This window comes from Apteryx mantelli, chromosome 1 (assembly GCF_036417845.1).
Source record: "Apteryx mantelli isolate bAptMan1 chromosome 1, bAptMan1.hap1, whole genome shotgun sequence".
Lineage (NCBI taxonomy): Eukaryota > Metazoa > Chordata > Aves > Apterygiformes > Apterygidae > Apteryx > Apteryx mantelli.
The window spans coordinates 179,989,817-180,004,378 of record NC_089978.1 but is presented as its reverse complement, the minus strand read 5'-3'; the positions used below and the strand labels follow the sequence as shown (position 1 = coordinate 180,004,378).

General features: G+C 42.2%; 1 protein-coding gene across 3 annotated transcripts in view; it reads right to left on the bottom strand.

Moving 5' to 3' along the window:
* NAP1L1 (nucleosome assembly protein 1 like 1) overlaps positions 1-12,237 on the bottom strand; it is a 30,968-nt gene extending 18,731 nt beyond the window's left edge. Inside the window, exon 1 of one of the 3 annotated variants that reach the window (XM_067313151.1) lies at positions 12,147-12,237. The gene's annotated coding sequence lies outside the window, so the exon portion shown is untranslated. The remainder of the gene's footprint in view (positions 1-12,146) is intronic. The other 2 variants (XM_067313145.1, XM_067313138.1) reach the window with 2 other exon arrangements.
* Positions 12,238-14,562: the final 2,325 nt, after the last annotated feature.

Sequence of the window (14,562 nt, the reverse complement as noted above, 5' to 3'; positions counted from 1 at the left end):
GAATTTATGCAATAGCATAAGGACATTGCTCTGTTTTCTATTCCTTTCCAAATTACTCTAACATTTTTTAATGACTGCTACTCAACAGCAAGCTGATGTTATCACTCAAGCATCAAACCGCTAAGATCCTGTTTGAGTTGTGACACTCAGCTCAGAGGCCATAGCTAAGTTAGTTTTTTCTACACTGGGCAGAGAAGCAGATAAAATTTCACTAGCAGCCTGTGTTATTCTTGAAGTCTACAGTTGGCTCTTGTTTTTACCATCCAGAATAACTATCATCAGCAACCTTCATCCTCTCACTGTTCATCCCCTTTTCCAAGATCATTTATGACCATGCTGAAGGCATGCATCTGAGTACAGAACTCTATGGAAGCCCACTCACTCACTAGCTCCCCCCATTGTGAGGGCTAGTTACACTTAATCTATGCAAGGCCTGTGTCTTTTTCTGTAACTGCCTAGTTTACTGAAAGCCTTTGGATAAGGTTCCTCAAAGATTTTTGAAAATTCAAATAGACCATATCAAACAACTGTCAACTTCAAATCCTCCCTTCAATGTGTTCACATCAGCCTCATCCTATTCTTCCCCTCTATTCTCTTTGCATCAATCTTTTCATGCATCATCCTTTAATTTTCTCTCCACTTTTTACACAACTCTATCAAAATAAATTACAGTTGGAAGAATTGCTCCCCAAGCTTGGAAGATATTACTGTTTGCCATTACACTGTCATCTAGCAGCTCTAGACAACAGTTCTCATGTGATAAGGCTACAAGGCATTATGCCAACAGAACTCTACATTGGCAGATATTTAGAGTAATCTGTGCAACCCACTACCATGCATATATAGCTGCATCACATTTACTTTATTGTCATCAAGTTAAACAACCCCAAGCTTCTCTACAAATGCAGTTCTACTGGTAAAAAAACTGTACAGGCAGACAGGTATTGAGAAAATACCTTCCTTGAGAGGTAATAACCCTCACTGCCTTTGCACAATCCCTAATACAAGGTCTTATGTATTGTATTTAAAGCTCATACACAAGACTATCACAATCAGTAATATTAAAATACATACTGCTAAATAAACATTGTGATTATCTCCCTAAATCTTGGTATACAGTACTCCTCCTCATTACTATCACCCAGCTTCCCACAGAAAGAGTGACACAGCCCTCCTTCCTTCCTTGTTTCATAGATAGCATCTAAGATTGTGAACAGCAGCACCTTGACACCTGAGCAGCAGGAGGCATTCGCTCCTATCACTGCTCGAAGCAATCCTTGGGAGATATTAGTTCATCAGTTGCCAGTGCAGGATTCCAACAAACCTGGCTATGGTTGGTGTTTTACTTCAAGTCTCAGCTTTGGACTGAGACACTACTCAGAATCTAGGCCTCACGGCTGCAGCAAAAGGCGTATGAGTACCAATAAAGGGGATCCCTCCACTGGTCAAAGGCCAGGAGGTAAATAATCTACTAATTCTTAAAATATATATTTCCCTGTTGTTTGAACAGCTAGGGCCAGTAGCACTGAATTATGGGCAAATGCAGCACTGTTCAGAGACTTCAATTACAATGAAAGATATTTTGCTGCTTATTTTAGAAATACACAGAGGAAAAGAAATGCATCTCTTATCTTTACAGGGCTTTAAAGACAGAACATCGGAAGTTCATGCTACAAAAAGGAAGCAAAAGAACACCAAAGGAAACTACAGTAAAGCCTTCTCAAAGCTAACACTTAAGCCTTCTTTCACACAGGTAGCTTAAGCTTGATCAGAAGACTGCACACCATCACAAGGAAATGCATATGTTCTTTCAAAACAAAAATGTGAGATTACTTGTTAATCACAAGCTTAGCCACAGTTTTGAATGCATCCTGCAGAATTACAAAAATTTACAGAACTAGTTTAAAAACTTAAATCTTACCAAAACAGTATCAAAGTTTGCTATTTGCCATGATGTTTAAATTACACTTCACCTCTAATCTCTGCTTTAACATTTTTTAAATTTTGTCCTACACATGCAGAAAATGACATCACCATGTGTTTATCCTCAAATTATTCATGAGTAAATTTTCAATTTTCAGGGAATACTACTGAATTACTATTTCTTCACTAACTAATTTCACATAAGCAAAGTCTTTAGTTTTAAATATTCAGTCCTTCTCACAGTCAAATGATTTGGACTTTCCTCTTTCACAGTCTGCCTTTATCCATGTACAAACCAGCCTGAGTTTACACAATAGCTATGGTGAGAAACCTTTTTTCTTGAAGGTCAGCTTTAACCATCCTAAGCAAGCACGCCACTATTAGATTACCCTGACATCCACTGAGCCTCAGGAGGACAGGTCACAGCGAGGTGAATCAGGAGTCAGCTGATGGAGCAAGACATTCCTGAGACACAGTTCCTCCAACAAAACAACAGCTTTTTACACAAACACAGAGCACAAGCCCTAACTTTGGCAGCCAGCCAATTGTTCTCAGCTGTTCAGCATCTCTGTGGATACCATACCACACACCATATCCATTCTGTCTCTTTCAGGAAACATCATTTCCCCTCTCTAGAGGAATTGCTCACTCAGTTTGCAATGGCATGTAGAAGAAATTTCTCAAGTAGTTCAAGGGATGCAAATGAGCTTTTGGGGGAATACTGGACTCAAGCTACAGCCAGGCATCACATACTCAAGTCTTAAAAACAACCCTATGCTGCTGCCCAAATGAATTCCCTCAGTAGTCAACAATTCTAAGTACAGCAAATGAGCCAGCCTGCCCACAGAGCTGCACCTCAGCCTCCTTCTGCCTTCTTTCTCAAGGCAGGCCTTGGATAACGGAAAGCCATGCATTTAACAGAAAACAGCTGAAGCAAACGGGTCATACGTGGGGTTAAGTAACTGCAAGAAAAGAAAGTAACCTAAGTGGACAAGGTCAGATGTCAGTGAAGAGGAATCCAGCTGGAGAATAGCTAGACACAAAAAACTAAACAAAACAAACTGTAGACTATTTACAACACATGCAGAAGCCAGAAGTGCCAGACAAGCTACTTCATACTAGCCAAGTTCAACACTTATTACAGACTGAGAAACACAAGGTGAATATTTTCACTGAAAACTACTTGAAATTGATGCTCTTGCCTAACATTTCAGGAAGTGAACTTGCAACTTTTTTATGCTGCCAGTAAAATGAAAAAATTACAAACCTTTTCAGTGGCTTGAGCAAACTATCTGAAACAATTACTTTAAACATCTACAGTCAAAGGGTCCTTCCCTAAGAGCTCAGCTTAGGGTTGTTTCATCCACATGAATGTCAGAACTGGGTGAACAGTTTAAAAGTACACGGTACACGATACAGAATTACACACTCCAAATCCTTTAGATATTAAGGCCTTGTAAGACAAATCAACCATTTCACAACTGCCAGATAGGAAAACTGTTACACAGGAAAGGATCCCACAGCTCAGTAATGGGGAGAGCATTTTAGCCATTCTTGAAACAGAACCAATTGAGTAATGTATTAGACAAAAAAGGCCATTTCAAAAGGGAATCAAACAGAAGAACTGCTTTTTTATCTTTGCATTCAAATTCATGGAACAGCAATTATCAGTAGCATGGGAGACCCACATGGAGACATGGACATCCAAAAGAGTTATTGTGCATATCATTAACATGACATTTAAACATATTACAATCAAAGATTAAATCATTCATATTATAAAAATATATGCATTTTCAGGAAAGCTGAAGGTGAAAAATTAATTTCAGATATGTTGGTATAGGACTACCGTGGTCACATATCAACTGTTTGGTGAAAGATATTATTAGCTATTTAAGTTCTCCAGAGAATTTCCTTTTATTAGTGCCTCAGAATTCTTCTGTTAACAAAGATTTCCTACTGGTAATGTAGGAGAGGCAAAAATTGACAAAATTAAATTAAGTTCTCAAACCTAGAGTAGATAATTAAGATTGCCTGCCCAAACACAAGAGCAATACAAGAGCAGAAGATAAATGCACAAGAAAGTACTGGTCTAACATAAAGGCTTGAATTATATTACTCAGGCCTGATAAAGAGACTAAGGAGCTAGTAATGCAAGGAAGGAATCTAGCTCTCTCAATACAGAAACTAGGAAAAGGTGCCACTGGTCCCTTATAAAATGCTCAAACAAAACTATTGTTTTGTTAGAATTTATTGTGTAAGCACCAGCTCAGTCACTGTGTCCAAAAGACAGTCACAGATCAAAAACAGCATAAATGCTAACTGGCTCTGGATATATGGGAATTTTTAGCAGAAGCTTGAGTAAGATTTTTCTAAATCAGGCAGAGAACTTAAATGAGTAGCTGTGTTTCACAAAACATACTCAGAACATTGAAATCTGGTTTTGCTTGAAAGTATGGTAGAATTTCTTTAGTGGCATAGCCCATTAAAACTCTGCAGCTGGTGAAAGACACAGCTGGAGCAGAGGCAGGGTAGGACTGCCCATGGCTGCTGCCTCTTCTGCCGACTGCCACTAGCCAACCAGTGACTGCAGCTGGCAGACAGCTCGCCCTGTAACCACAACTATGTGTGGCTGCTCAGGCTAACTAGGATGGGGAGCCCTCATGTCACCACGAGGAAAAGGTGGAGATAAGCCCCCTTGATAAGGCAGAATCAAAGTTTCCTTGTTGACCTTACAATTTTCCAGTCAGCTAAAGCCAAGACAACTGGCAGATGCTGCTGGAAAAGCTGATCCTGGCTCTCTCTTAGCTGATACGAAGAGGGGGGTACTCAGAGCCAAGTGCTTGAATGGCTGTAAGGTTAAAAAAGTGCTAGGTTTTTCTTTTGTACAGTTACATGAGTAAGAGTAGTGTTAAGAAAAGAAGGACACTGCAGGCAAGTACCTTTTAGAGATGGATAGGGTTAAACAAGTTTGAAGTTATTGGGAAACTGTGTGCTACGACATCTAAGATGGCCTTGTGATAACAGCAAAATTTGGAATTTTGGAATTTGGTATTTTTTCCCCCTCTGAAAGAATAGCATTAGCTACTGCTAGAGACAAAACACTAAATCATGATACCACAGAACCAAGTAATACAATTAATTGAAACCATCTTCTCTCCCCCCTTTAGGTTGCCATTTTCACTTGTTCCTAGTAACTCCTGGGGAAAAGGTACCAACTGCAGCCATTTGTAAATGTAACTATTTCACTGATGCTTGCAAGCACAATAGAAATGTTATGGCATAAGAGCAGAGGCTTACTTCAACTCTAAGGTTCTCTGCAAGTTGCATGAAGTTTCTAATTATGTGATGGGAAAACTCAAATTCTTCAAAATAAAGCAGACTAATCACACACAGCTAATTAGTTACTAGTAACTGCAGGGTTTGCTTTCATTCACATGGAAACCACTTTTTAGAGTTTTCTCCTTACCTAATTTTTACATCAGGAAATGAAGACTCTGAAATACTCAAGTCTACTATTGTAGCATATTGTACTTATTTTAGGTAGTGCCTGTTTATTTTTGAAGGGAAAAAAAAAGGAGTCTCCACAAGAAGGAAATGGACTACAAAATTACAATTAGGACTGAATTATTTCTGCATGTTTTTCTCTGCTACTGATCTGGGCTCCCTACTGATCATGTTCTAAAAATAGGGTAATTAACACACAATGTGGCCTTTGTTCTGGCTGCCAACATTCTGTAGCAGAAAACCCACCAATTTCTATTTAGGACAATCTTTCATTCTTATAAAAGTAATCCAGAAGTTTAAATCCAAATAAAAAAACTTAAAGTTTTTTTTTAAACAAACTAAATAGCATAGCTTGTTATAGCTTCTCCCTTCCATCACTTATAATGTGAAAACATGCTCATCATTAATAGCTGAAATTAGAGTTTTCATATATGAAGAGATCTTCAAAACTTCCAGATTATTTTCTATACAGTTCATTCTGGTAGAAGAATTCAGTTTGTTGACAAGTGTCAAAGTAGTAATAAACAAATAGTGTTTTAGAAAAGCACTTGAGGGAGCAAGTTGCATTTTAATAGTTTAACAAGATTAACTGATGTTGTAACATACACAAGTTGAAGGAAAGGAGAGCATCATTTGACAGATTGCCAGTTATAAACAAACACGACAATGCTGGCAGTTACGCTGCTATCTGCAAGAAAGAAACACTGCAGCATTAATGCTTTTTAACCAGTTTAACTGAGAAAACATTTTAACAGCCTTATCCAAAAAAGTTAAAAAACACTGAAAAATGTTTCCAAGCTTCAAAAGGGTGTTTTGCCTGAAACATCTTATTAATACAGAATAGTAAATCCATTCAGTCCCTCAGAAGCTCCTGAAATTTATAGAATATATTTAATAGCGTTTTCCATTAGCTTCAGTTCAGTTTCATTTCCATGAAAATGAAGCCATTACTGAGCTGCACACCTTATTTTAAAGACTCCAGTTTTCAAATAACAAGCCAGCATTCACTAAAGAAAGAAGACAACATTAATCCAACTGATATTTGGTGGCTGTTATGTGAGATGTTACAATGGGTGATAAGACTCAACACATGTAGAAACATGGTTATGGTTTCAGTAAGTCACTTTCAAATGAATATAAGTGCAGCATTTAAAAAGTTTTTGCAAGTGTATAATATACCTGTAGAAAGCTGACATACTTAAGCCTTAGCTACAAAATAACCCTCGCAAGCATTTTTGTAAATTCCATTCAATCATGCTATCAACACCAGCAGAAGTACTTGATAAGTCCACAATACTGAAGTTGGTAAAAGAATCAAGAGTCCATGTCAAGAAGATGCCACCAGTTCAACAATGGTAAGCATGTTTCTGGTGATGCAACCTCATATGCATAGCAAACAGTAAGGTGTTTAGACCAACTCGTACTTAACCATCCAAAATCAAGATTCATTACTTCCCAAAATGGAGTATCACAGAATTAAGAACTGCTTAAAAAGGTGATCAAAGCTCCGTGGAAAAATAGTACTAAAACCTAAAGTAACGTATATTAGAAGAAGCAATTCAATCAATTTTAGAGTTCAAAAGGTTGAAAAATTGCTGTACAAAGACACAGGCATAATTGCATGCAACGCACTGAAGACCTATTCAACATGCATAAGTAGTCAAGAAGATCTGAAATAGATGTATAATGACTACAACAAACAATGAAAAACATGCTCATTATACACTTCAGTGACATATCCTTAAAATATTACATTCACTGCTAATACTTCAGCAGACAAGAAACAGACTCAGGGCCCAGCAACATGAATACCTATGAAATAGAAACAGTTTAAATCTGAGATTAATAGCATTTGAGAGGTGAGCAATGAGAAGCAACACAAAAATACTTAAATGGAAGTGGAACAAAAACAGATTAAAAATTGTTTGAGGGGTAAACAATTTTTTCCCCTATAACTTAGTCTTTCAACGCTTAAGCCAGCCTCTTAAGCCAGAATTAAAAGGAAATTTTCTTTGAAGAAAAAGTCATCTCAACAGAACTGCGGAAGAGCCGTCTCTTCTTTGAAGCATTTAAGTATTTTTGTGTTGCTTTTTATTACTCACCTCTCAAATGGTATTAACCAACATCTAGACAAAGTAGTGGATTGAACCAATCTTACTGCAGATTGTCAGAAAAGACAACAAGCATTTATGATTCTAACCTAGGTCTTGGAAGCCTGAGGTTTTGTTCCACGCCAGATTTCATGCATCTCTTCAGTCAAGCCTCTTAACCAGAATTTCTAATGTTAAGATACAGAATCACAGAATCACTGAGGTTGGAAGGGACCTCTGGAGATCATCTAGTCCAACCCCCCTGCTCAAGCAGGGTCACCTAGAGCACATTGCACAGGATTGCATCCAGGCGGCTTTTGAATATCTCCCGAGAAGGAGACTCCACCACCTCTCGGGGCAACCTGTTCCAGTGCTCTGTCACCCTCACAGTGAAAAAGTTTTTCCTCATGTTAAGATGGAAGTGTCTGTGTTTCAGTTTGTGCCCATTGCCTCGCGTCCTGTCGCTCGGCACCACTGAAAAGAGTGATTAGAAAGGCATAGTAGATCTCAGCTGTTTTTTTTTTTTTTAAAAGGATGAACATAAAGATCATCATTGGCTGAACACTTCACAGCTACAGAAACATTTAGAAATTGATATTTTTGTATCTAAAAATGTTACTTTCACATTTTGATCAGAAAAAGAAAGTGGGTAAACTGGTAATGTTTTGTTCTACAGTCTACAAAGAGCATGTGAAACAGCTGATGCGCAACTGCCTCCTCATGACCACAAGTTAAGCTTTAAACTAAGATATCAACATTGTAAGTTATTTCTCTCAAGGTTGCACAGCCTTAGCGCACATTAAGACCCACAATGCACCCTGTATTTCCTGCTACTAAAATCTAAACAGCTTCCATCTTTCCCTCTAAAGAAAGTCTCCAGTCTAACCTTTGACAGCGATTAAGATGCAGCTGATGTACTGTCAATATGTAAATGCATTAAAAAGCTTAAGCTTGAGAGACTATAAAATACTTCAAATCTCAAAACAAACTATATATTTTAAAAGTAACTATAAAGTAACAAAAGTAAATAGAGTCATCTTTTTCAGCTGTATGCAGCTGAAGTTTTCATCTGCAACATTTGCAGTCTTCCTGAAAACTTCAGGTCAAAGTTAACACTAAATACATGGGCCATATTTGTAATTATATTTTCCCTCTGTATTATTTTTACTGTGTGTAGGAAACCCTTAAAAGCCACATGTATTGCTTTCAAATAACTTAGTTTTCAGATGGTCATCAAATGAATCCCCACGCAAATTCTGCGACACCTTCCAGGCATGTCTGGTTTTCTAGACAAATATATTAAGACACCAGATCTCCTCCCCAGATTAACAAAGTTAGGTGATAAGGAACTCCACTAACCTCATGCTTGAGCAGAGTGAGGATCAGCTAAATTGAATTAGCTTTAATTGTAACTATTTTTGAACCCCAGGTAATTTACAAGAGAAAACTGACCCAGAAGTGTTAGACCCATCATCACAACCATTTCCCAGATGAAACACTGTTTGTATAATACAGCTCTGCTCTGTTATTTACTAACTTGTTTCCTAAACAAAAGTTGATGGAACTCAGTCACCCAAACCAGAAGCTAACTCAGAACACCCCACAGCTCTAGTAACTTACAACCAGCATTAAGCAGTCACATTTTGTCTGCGTAGTATCTTCAGTACAAGTGTCTACAGCACCAAACACCAATGCAGTACCAATTCATGAAAAAAAAATTTGAAACACTGTAGAATATATATGCAAATGCAGAAAAAAAGAAAAAAGTCAGCCATTTAAGTAACACCTGCATGTCCATTTTCTGCAATCTTTCCAATTCTTGAAGTTTCCCAAGGAAATAAGACCTTTGACAGTTTAGTTTGAGATACAGCATGTTTGCAGCCATGTCACAAGAACATTAAAATGAATTAGGCTATAAACATACTAACACAAACACATAGCTATTGTAGACACATCCATTACACCCATTGGTGTACTGGAACAAACTGGTTTTCACCAAAGGATTCGATCAAGAATTCAAAATAGAAGATGCTTGTCTTAGTTCCCTTCAGATTTTTCACTACTTAACTCAAATCCTCAAGATGTTTTATTGCCCTGACAGGATATAATCTCTGTCATAATGAATTAAGTTACAATTACTTCAACTTTTGAGAGCTAAGTTAATGAACAGTCTTATACCACTGTGACTGACAATACAGTAAACCAAAGTTTACCGAAGAACTTAAGTTCTGTAGTTATACTGAAGAATATGGTGCCAGCCTGGAAAAGTCAGGTCTCGCTCGGTGTTGTGAAAACTCCATAAAAAAATCTTCATAACATACATACACACAATGCCTTGCTTTCAGTTTCACTTGTGCACACATTTATTCTCAGTTAGGCAAGAGGCTAAGAAAAAACAGACCACCTATTTCCAGGGTGCTCAGTAAGCAACTCACCATACCAATTCCCTTGCCTGGTCACAGCCAGGAACAGTTCTGGAGTAAGCTATTGGCTAGATGAAGCATAAGGACGGCAGCAGCACTACTGTGCTGTGTACACACAACACTACAGTAAACCCAGCACCTCTGAGGGGTGCTTCCCAAAACACTGGACTGATTGCATAGATGCAGCACATCATTTCTGTGCACATGCAATAGCCTCAACACTTCTTAGTTCTGCAAACATCAAAAAGGACCAGTGGCTCTGAAAAGCATCACATTTACTGCCTGTGCATAAGGCCCTCCTTCTACATATGCACAGATAACCCACTGTCCCCAGAAAGCAGAACACATGATATGCAAGACCTGTCACAAAATAGACACAACATGGGGGGAAGGAGGGAGTGCTAACATATACCTCACGCAGGCATAAGCGGGCTACACAACCAGAAGTTCAGGCACCAATGGCCTATTCTAAGCACTTATATCAGTGTTCCAGGTACCTGAAGCACTGAGAGGCCTAAGTTTTTGTCTGGTACAGAGACATCTAAAAGTCACTCAAATTCCAATGTGTAGAACTCAGTTGTCTTAATTTTGTCCTAAAAGGAAAAATAACTCCTGGATTTACAAGAGAAGGGAAGCCATACAGCTCATTTCAGTCCAAGTTCTGTGTCATTCTCATGCTTTAATAAGTTAACCATTGAAAAAGGGGCACAGCATCAAGTTCAGTTAAAAGCTACTAACAAGCTACTAACAAGCTACTAACAAGCTACTAACAAGCTACTAACAAGCTACTAACAAGCTACTAACAAGCTAGCTACTTTGTCAGAAAGTACAACTTTGCACACTATCTTAAGCCTCTTAGCTCTTCTCTTAGGTTTTATTGTGATTAAGAGGAAAATAATAAGATACCTCCATTATCATCAGACATTCAAACTCATTTTGGGGGAGAGAAGGGGTTATTTGTCATACTTTGCAGGTCTAGTGCCCACTTCTACTGTTACTCTTAATCACTCTCAAAGAACTACAACATGAAATATAAGCATCTTTCCATAGGGTTTCAAAACACCAAAAGGAACACATCATACTCATCCACCAACTATACAGGGTGCTTGGAGAGAAACTGGGGAAGATGCTGTCATATCATCACTCTATCACAATCACTTTCAGAGAGTTTATGGGGTTTTTTTGCAACAAATTGGGAAGGTTTTGTACTAAACACCAAAAGCCTCACAAATGTTGACAGTGCAGGTCCCTTAAATATGTAAGGGATGGATGTTTTGTATTTTTTCCATGTACATAGCAATGATAAACACACTCCAGTACTTCCAATTGTAGTTACTAGTTCCCCCGGGCGCTTTCTTAGTCTTTCTGGATGACAGACTACCATTCATCTCATGTAACTGCTGCTGCCAGTCCCTTATGCTGTGTTACAATCTACAATCAGGAAGAAAGCAAAGGCCTCATTCCGGGTGATCCCAGCCAGCAAGCATCCAGCGAAGCGACATGTTGAACTCCAGGGGGAAAAAAAAAAAAAAAAAAAACACGGAAAAAAAAAAAGGTCTTCCCACAGGCAGGAAGCACGGGCTGCCCCCCCCCCCCCCCCCCGCTCTGCATCTCTGGGTCCCCCTGCCAGCCGCGGGCTGCACAGCACGCGCGAGCCTCGTTGCCCCCACGCGAGCGCCAGAGAACAAGGAGCGGGAGCCCGCGCAGGGCCACGGCGCGCGGCCGCCCCGGGGCCGCCCCCCCCCGCCATGTGCGCAGCCGCCCCGCGCCGCCCCCCACCCCCCGCGGGCACGGGCACACGGACACGCTCCCGCCCCGCGCGGCTCCCCGGCCGCGCCCCGCCGCCGTCCCCACGTGTTGCCGGGACGGGCCCGCCTCTCCCTCAGCGCCGGGCCCCGGCGGCGCGGGCGGCCTAGCGCGGCCCTGCCCCTTCCGCGGGGCGCGGAGGGCGGCGGAGGCACCGGGGGGACGTGGGGGGGCGCCGCTCCCCGCCGCGGCGCCGCCAGGGCGGCGGCGGCGCCGACATCCCGCGGGCCGCGAGGCAGCGGCGCGGCCCCCGGGCGCCGCCGGCCGCCCCGGCGCGGCGCGGCCCGCCCGCGCCCCGGCGGCCCCGCTCCGCCGGGCCGGCACCCGGGGCCCCTCTGCCGGCCCCGCGCCCCCCGCTCCCCCCCCGGCGGCGGCAGGCCGGCGCCCCGCCCGGTACCTGCGCGGGGCCGGGGCTCGCAGTGACTCAGGAGCGAGAAGGAGGCGCCGCGCGGCTGGCGGTAAAAAGACCCGAGCTCCCGCCGCTCGCGCTCATATAGAATTAACGTCACCACGTAGCCCCCCCTCCCCCCTCCTCCGCGCGCCCCGGTCTCCTGGCAACGCGCGCGCGCGCGCGCGCCGTCCGTCCGGCTGGCGGCAGGGCGGGCTGGGTGGCGCGCGCCGGCCGTTGGCGGCGGCGGTTGGGGCCTGCCCGGCAGGCGCCCCTCCCTCCCCGCCCCCGGCGCCCGCGGCCCGCGCGGGGGGCCCGTGGGAGGGGAGGGGCCGGGCCGGGCAGGCGCGCAGGGAAGGCCCGTGACAGGCGCTGCCTTGCACAGCGGCGGTGCTGCTGGTTGCGTCCTCCGCCAGCCCTCCGCGGGGACCCGTTTCCTCTCGCGTACCTCCCGCCGATTCCCCTTCCCTGCCGGGGGGGCCCCCAAAGTGAAAGGCACCCCCAGCCCCCGTGCGTGGACGGCGCCCTGCCGGCAAACCCCTTGGATGCGCAGGCAGCCCGGCCTCAGCCAAACTGTGGCACGCGTTGCCCACCCTCAGCATGGGCCGCAGCATGGCGCAGGAGCCACCTCCTCCCAGGCAGGAGCGTGGCCAGGATGAGACATGATGGGGGGCCAAAGTGTAACGCTACTCCTAACCCTGCTAGTGCCAGAAAATACAGCGCTCGTCCCGCTCCCCTCAGAGCAGGCATTGTTCTTCCTGCTGCTTTAACTCCGAGCTAGGAGGGTTTCTGAAGGCACCAGAGCAAAAATAAGTTTATCAAATATGTACAGATTTACCCAAACAGTTAAACCCTATCCACAAAAGCTACAGGCACCACAAAACCACGGTATCAGTTTAGCTTAAAAGAGCAGGCTGAAAACTATGGTTGTTCAAAAGCTATTTCACCAGAGGTTCAGTCATTCCTGCTTTGGGCAGGATGGACAGCCAGAGGAAGCAACGGCTTCAGGCCTCTGATTTTAATTTCCCATGCTTGTTTGTCAAGAGCCCTAAGGAAGCCTAGTAGTCTTTAGAGACTCCTGAGTAATAGTATCTCCTAGCACACTTGGAGAAGACATTTATAATCTACGCTAGACTTACAGAAACTTAATTGTCTTTGAGACTTGATCTCCTCTTGGTTGGAATGGAGCCAAAGTCTTCAAACACTGTTGGAGACATGTTGGAATAGACGACACAGCACAATGGCATAAGAGCTGTTTTCTAAGGCTAAGGATTTATATCACTTATGAGCTATTAATGCATAGTCTCTACATTTTGCTTATTTCTTATATCTATTTGTCTAAGGCAGTTTGCAGTCTAAATTTAGTTATTTAATAATGGAAATGACAGCAGAAAGTGAAAAAAGAAGAAAAAGTGATGGATCTACCTAATATCTGCTATGCAATCTATGTTAAAAGCAAGCAATAGATAAAGGATCCTATTTTTCACTGTACTGCACCACACCATTTTTATTCCAGTATATTCCAGTAAAATCTTAGGCCCCAAAAGGAGATGTCTCTGTGGTAAAGAAATACCATCTACAAAACACATGTTTAAGCACAGAAATTAGGGATGTCCTGTTCCCCAAAATATGGAAGTTGGAGAGGTGTGTGGGGGGGTTATAACATGGAATTTAACATAACTGGAATCTGCAAATTTGACAGGAGACAAAAGAAGAAGCGAGACAAAAAATTGCAAAGGATTGTCCAAGTGATAAGAATTTGGGAGAAACAGGGATGGAAATCTTATATGATTCTAAAATAAAAGTACTCATAGTCCCCCTCAGACTCTCAGATTTTAAAATTGTACTAGTTGCTAATTTTATTCATCTAAAGTGTCTCATGCTTGGGAATATGAAGAGACCAGACATGTACAGAAGACATTTAATAAAAATGAGCAATTGATTGGTATTTATTGCAACATCAATTGTATTTTATTGCAGACATTCACTTTATTCAATCAGAAGTAAACAAGTGACATGGGAAAGGTTAGACTCACAAGAATACTAGCATTGCTTATCTTTATGTGGCCAGCCGCCTAGTGAAATGCTGAGAGCCCGTGACCCCTATACAGGAGTGATGTATGTAAGAAATGAGATGGACAGAAGTGTTGAGTAGAGAGTTAAGCTAGACAACAGCAAAGGCCAAGGAGTGGGGATAGGTCTAAACCCTCAAAAGTGCTGGCCACCTATCTCTAGGTTAGAGATAAATGCCTTTTCACTCAAAATTCACAGCCATCTTCTTAGGGGGGTTGCATTCATCAAGTATGTCAACCCCTTCTTAGGGAACAAAATAAAAGCAGAGTCCTCATACTAGGGCTTTTCATGAATTTTTGAAGAACACCAAATATGGAAACATTTTTCAAGAAGAAGCAGTTTGTGTGAACAG